A 6,835-nucleotide genomic window follows, 5' to 3' on the forward strand; every position below is an offset into this window, starting at 1 on the left:
TTGTCGAGGTTGGTGTTTGCTATGTCAGGAAATCACATTGTTTCTATTGAGTTGTGAACTTTATTATTGTTCTTGTCTTAAAGAATTGTTTTTCATTTGCGATCCCAATGGTTTTAAGACAAGTGAAATGAAGAAAATAAATTGCCTGTGTAGCAGAAAATTCAAATGAGACTCACGAAAGTCGTCAGTAAAGCTTTGGTTTTGTTAGCTTTCGGGTTATTGAGTACTATAATTTAGTTTGAAAGAAAAATTGCGAAGTACTACTTAAAAAGAAAATTGGACTTCTTTAAATATAAAAATAAATCGTGTATATTTTTCCTTTATTTTATGATTGCAGTTGAGAAAAATATGTTATTTAGATACTAACATAGACAAAAAAGAATTGTTCTTAACCGTCTTTTCAAAAAAAAAAAATAAAACATTCGTGATTTTACAGAGTGAAAGTCCATGAAATATGAGTTCTCTGGAGTTCAGAAACCTGCTGGATTCCCGTGTAATTAACCTTTACAACTTTGTTTTTCAACTTTTTATTGGAACAATTCTTTCATTAAAAATTAAATAATGATAATATTGATATCGATAAACTTCCAATGATTTTTAATGGTGGATTTTTTTTTAAAAGTATAAGTATAAATCATGAAGTGAGCGTCAATTACCTTTAAGGCCATTTACTTGCATACACTGATTAAAGTGAGCGCCCTGAATAGATTTCGTAAACAAAGGAAGAGGACTGACATTATCACTTAAATTGAATAAGTTATTAGTTTAAATTAATTAATTGTCAACTAGCTCGGGTAGAGTGAAATATAATGAGATAACGAGCAGATTTCAAGCTCAAACTCCATAAAACAATACAATATATGAGCAGAGCAAGCACGTACGGACCTCCAAAACATCAAAGGTGGGATCCGGTGCCATGATGGAATGAGCATCCCTGCCGACCCGTCAATACCGCCGTGTGCTCTTTGTAATGATCGAGAAATAGCGGAAAATCCATCTTCAATTCAGTTTGTAAATAATGAATCAATATGTGATTTTGCATACGATAATAAAATGAATAAGATTTTTTTAAAGACCACAAGTGGGTGGTATAAAGTCTTCATGTTATTTACATAAAGCAAAATCATGGTTTGTGAAATGGCATGGAATAGACCAGTATACAAATCAGTATATAACTATGCGTCAAATGCATGTATAATATACTTTACTCTTTGAGGAAAGAATGGACACTATAATTCTACTTCCGTTTTGGAAGAAAAGAGTATTCAAAATGGAATACAAATTTTTCTGGCATTTTATCGGAAAGAGATTGATATTTTCACTCCTAGAATTGTTCCCCTCTGAATAACTGAACTTGAAAAATTGATTTCTAGGAGAAAGACGATGGGACATTTCATATCTTGTAGTGATTTCAATATATTATAAAGAATATTTTGAAGATTTTGACATCGCAAAATAGAAAAATTTGTGAGCTAATTTATAAAAGGATATAAAAAAGAAAAATCATTACTCTGTACAAAGCTCAGCATATCTATCGATTGTTCAAGAAAATTACTGTGTTGAATTTTTGTCGGCGGATTGTTTTTGAGAAATAAAAATATAACTGGATTAATTTGAGAAACTTTGTCTGATGTACTCATTGCCATCATCATAAGATAAAGACACTATGTTCTTAAATCAATATCGTTAAACACATAATATATTCATACAAGAATGAATTAGTCTAGAAATCAAAGTAATGTCAAACGAAATATTGTCATTTCCCTATTCATTTCCAAGCTGTTTATTATAGAATACCTTTCTATCAATTTTTTTTAAACAATTGCGAAGACAAAATTTTGAATTCCTATATGGGCAAGTGACCTATGAAAATGTTCAAGATTTTATTAGTACTTACATGTACCGTGAAATATAGAGACACCAAACAAAAAGCAAGCTCAAAAGTAAAGAGAAACGCAGACAGTGGGGAATATTCTGGGCCACAATCGACGTCAAACAATGTGTATTCTCTGCTGCCTACCATGTAAGGTAATCTTTCGACTAAATTTTGACTGAAATTTGAATCTTCTAAAAATAAAAAGAAATTGACAGTAGTGAATTGAAATAAGTTCCTTGGTCAAGAGTGGTTTTCCACTTTAAAAAAAATTATTGGGATGTTCACAGACGCTTGTGTAGCAGAAAAAGAGATCATGACGTAATAACAGACGTAAATTACGCTTGCTTTCGTGCGCCAATGTACACTGACATGCTTTCTTAATTTTTTCATAATTTTCTTATTAAATGTAATATCATCATGAAACTTGAAATGCATGATAAGAAAAGAAATTTAATTTAGCAAAGAGAAACTAAACTGTTTTTCCTTTTTTGGGACAACCCTCGTAAATGAACAAAACATAGAAATCCGAACAGATGGGAAAAAAAAACTCTCATCGAAATTTCAGATGTGGGATCAGATACCTAGGAAAAGAGAGTATCCTTCTTTGAACGATTATATCCGCCATGTGCACAAATTATTGAATAAGTAGAAAGAATAGTCTGTAGTCAAATTTGGTATAAAATAGAAGACTTACAATTGGTACATGTATCATAAACGTCATCCAAAAATGCCCAATGATTGTTATACATGTATATACAGCTCAACGCACTTTTTAAACTCACATGGTTTTTCGCACAAATTAAGGTCACATTGTTATAACGCAAAATTGTGTGACGTGACAACAAAATATATTTTAAAAATGCTTTAAAACAAAAAAAAATTAATTGAAGAGTCAAGATATATCCCAAAGGCAGATATCGTCATATACAAAAAAATGCTGATTGGTCAACTGGGTGTACCGAATCCCAATCAGAACTCGAGAAAAAAACCCCAATTTCTATTAACACCTTATGCCAAGGGTTCATGAAGAGAGTATCGTATCAGAAACCCTTGGCTAGCGAAGATGCAATGAATCTTAAATAACCTTCAAAGAGAAATTGTAAGATGATTACGGTAATCTACTTCAGAATAGTCCTTACGAGCAGTGGGTTGGAATACCTCCGCCAACTTTGGGATGAGGGAGGGGAAATTTTAGAGTAACCGGGGGATTATCGGCGGGGACATTTCACTTCCACTGGTCCTAGGGACAACATTAACCCTAGGTCTGTCATTGATAAAAATTCTCTTCTCATTTTAAAATGATTCAAAGAAAAATCTACCTGGTTCACGTTAACTTTAAACTTTAATCTATTACAGTTTATTTCCCTGGATAAAGCTTTGTGAAACATTCCAGTGTATACAGGCAACTTCGCCACATATGATCCATCTGTATCATATTTGAATCATATGTTTGGTTTCATATGAGAATCATAAAAAAGGGGCACCATATGTGAATCATATGAAGCAAATCATATGATTCACATATGATACATATATGTGAATCATATGAAATGAAACATATGGAGATAACGAATAGTATTCAAGTCCAAAAGTCCATAAAACAATACAAAACAGGAGCAGAGCAAACACGTACGAATCTCCAAAACATCAGAGGTGGGATCAGTTGCCATGGAGAAGTAAGCATCCCCTGCCGACCGGTCACACCCACCGTATGCTCCTTGTCATAATCAGGAAATAACGGAAAAATCCGTCATCAATTCAGTGTATAAATAATTGACTATTAGTATGAAAAAGTCAGTCAGCATTTAACTCAGCGATAAATTTTATTTGCTGATAAGGTCATTGTATCGACAATAGAACTTACGAAATGATGACTTTAAATGATACTACTGATATTCGTGTTTCATCAACTTGTTTTCAGTAATTTACCTCCTTTAAGAAATTGTTCATACGTACAGCATGTTCTTGCGTATCAAATCAACTGAGATATATAAACTCCGTATGCAGGTAATGAAGGTATATTTCTGCATAAGTAAGGGAAGTTGACGATAAAAAGTTTAAGTCATCACGTTTATCATAAAGCTTGGTTGTTAGATTACCATTAATTTCCTTTTCAAGTAAAATATCCAAATATGAAACAGATGTTTCAGACTGTGTATCTTTTATCTCAAGCTCACCAGGATATATCGTATCGACAAAGGAATGGATATTATCATTGTTAATTGACAGTACCTCGTCGATATATCTAAATGTCGAGTTGAAGGCAACAGCAAGTGTTTTCTTCTTTTCACGCATACGTTTTTTCCTCAAATTCTGCTTCATATGAATGCAAAAATCGGTATGCTAATAAGGGAGTGCAGTTGGTACCAATAACTTTATGTGATTTGCACATGATAAAGTTTAGTGTGTTTAAGTCATTTACTTATGAGAATCATATGAAAGGGGTATCATATGTTAATCATATGAAACAATCATGTGTGTTCTTTTTCCATATCAAAAGGAATCACACACTTGTACACATTGAAAATGAGGTATTTCTGCTTACGATGAAAATTCATTACATTCAAATGTTCTATCATCATCGGTTAAATATTTGTAAATATCTTATAATGCTTACACAACTTTTTTTCCCCAAAATTATTTTCATCAAGTGAAATATCTAATTTTACACAGTGTATATTCTAAGTCAGTAGCATTTGTCGATACATGTATTTTAAGGACGTTCGATCCTGAGATTTTGAGCGTAATTTGGTTAGGTCCTTTATTTATAAAATTCTGTATCATTTATATGTTCTAACATTAAATCTGAATTCTACAGTTCAAATTTATCTATATTCAATCAAAAAACAGCGATTAAATTCCATTCAAGTAGAATTAAGATAGGGACTATATTTTGTGGCGGAAGGTTTTTTAGACGAAAATGATCAGTTTTTCCATTTTGAACTATAACAGTACTGTTAATTTTGGATACATTTTTTCCATCCTGGTTGCACAAAAAGCTGTTTTTTGCAGTTAAATGTGTTATACTGGTTCTGAAATATCTATTGAATTATTTCTTATGAATTCTATCAACAAAGAATGACAAATATAGTATATATATTCTGAAAATCCGGGAAAAAACTGAGCCAATTTTAACGTTAAATTGACACTTTTTTAGTAATATCTGAAAATTTACATCATATACCCCCGCTTTTGATATTCTTTTCTAAATATTCAAGATAAATTTTGGCCTATCTGCTTAAAATCAGAAAAAGTTTAAAACTTTATAATAATTTTCTTGCTTATTAAATTTTCAATGCCAGAAAAATCACTTTTTATTAGTGCAGAAAGTCAAATAATTGATTATGCGAAGCAATTTAAAACTTTTTCTTAGTCACAATTTTTAAGTGTCTTTTTTTTAAATAAACTTAGAGTTCATTTTGTTTCATGCTTTAATTGGATAAAAATATTGGAGGAAAACGTCAAATATATAATTTTGAATTAAGACACAAATATCAGTGCAAAAAAAGTCATATTAAATGTACTGTAGCACCAAAAGAAGCGTATTGACCCCCATTTTTTGATTTGAATTTTAATTAAGCTATGTATGTAGAAACTAAAAATATACTTGGCAAAAAAAGTTTAAGACTTTGAATATCAGGATCGAACGTCGTTAAATATTTTAAATTGAGTACAAATTATAAGATTTCTGCAAAATGATTAGTGAGTAATTAGTTAAACATGTATATATGTGAATCATATGTATATAATGTTACTTCATATGATTTACATATGTGTATTCATATGATCCACATATTATGATTTGCTACATATGATTGTATATACATGTACATATGTTTCTCAAATGATCTACATATGATCCTCATATGAAAGGCAATGCATATGTAGATCATATGTGGCAAAATTGCCTATGTCGGAGAAGTCCACAACCAATCATATTGCTGGAAATTGGCGCCAGAGGCCGAGTTAAAATTTCCAGTGGTTGGTATCATCAACTAAACCCTTAAAAAAGTTTGAAATATTAATGGAAATTTCAGACTATAAAATAATCATTTCACGTGCGTTTCTTAATAAAAAGAAACATGTTTAAAGAATTCCTATCATTAACACCAAATTTTTATTTAAGTCATTAACACTGAATACGCAATAGCTGTCTTATAACGTAGATCTATTAGACAATCAACTTCACAAACAAGAAAAAATACGAACACACACTTCTTTAGAAATATATATTTAATATATAATATATATCTTCATTTGCTAGGAAGTTAAATGTGTTAAGCAAGAATGATTTTATCTCTGAAGACAATTGTAACCCATGCCCTTTATTTTTGTATTAATCATTACAAGTCCATTGGGCATTTTTGCTAGGTGAAATATTCCTAGTACTTTATATGAAGCTGATAAAGCTTGTTGCAATGAAACAAACATGAGGTGAATATACAATCGTTACAATACCTTTGTCATCATGTAAGTTTCTATGTATTCATATTGTGGGGATAAGGTAAAACTGACATATGATACTGGCGTACAAAGCGACATTAACAATTTCATTAAGTACAGGTGTATAAAAAATATAGCCATAAAGACATTCCTTGAGCACAAAAGAAAATTAAGTTTTCTTTTTAGGTCATTATTGCGAGAGATGAACGACCTATTATCAGCAATTGTTAGAATATATGGTATAGATTAAAATAAGTCATCTTTTTCATATTTCAGAGCCGATTGTTGAAATGAATTCTTCATATTTATTTTCACCAGCATAAAAAAAAAAATGAAGTTTTTGAGTTATAAAAGAATTAAAAATAATGCATTTTGTAATTAACAGGCGAGGTAATTTAGCGCTTTAGGTCAAATATATATAGAGGATATCTATATTGTGTGATTTTATATTGGCATTATCCAACGAGTTGAAATGGTGTATATTCGCGATGCTTGCCGAGCGAATATACACCATTT

Source organism: Saccostrea cucullata, unplaced genomic scaffold (assembly GCF_032062105.1).
Source record: "Saccostrea cucullata isolate Sc308-1 unplaced genomic scaffold, CSIRO_AGI_Scuc_v1 ctg2108, whole genome shotgun sequence".
Taxonomy (NCBI): Eukaryota; Metazoa; Mollusca; class Bivalvia; order Ostreida; family Ostreidae; genus Saccostrea; species Saccostrea cuccullata.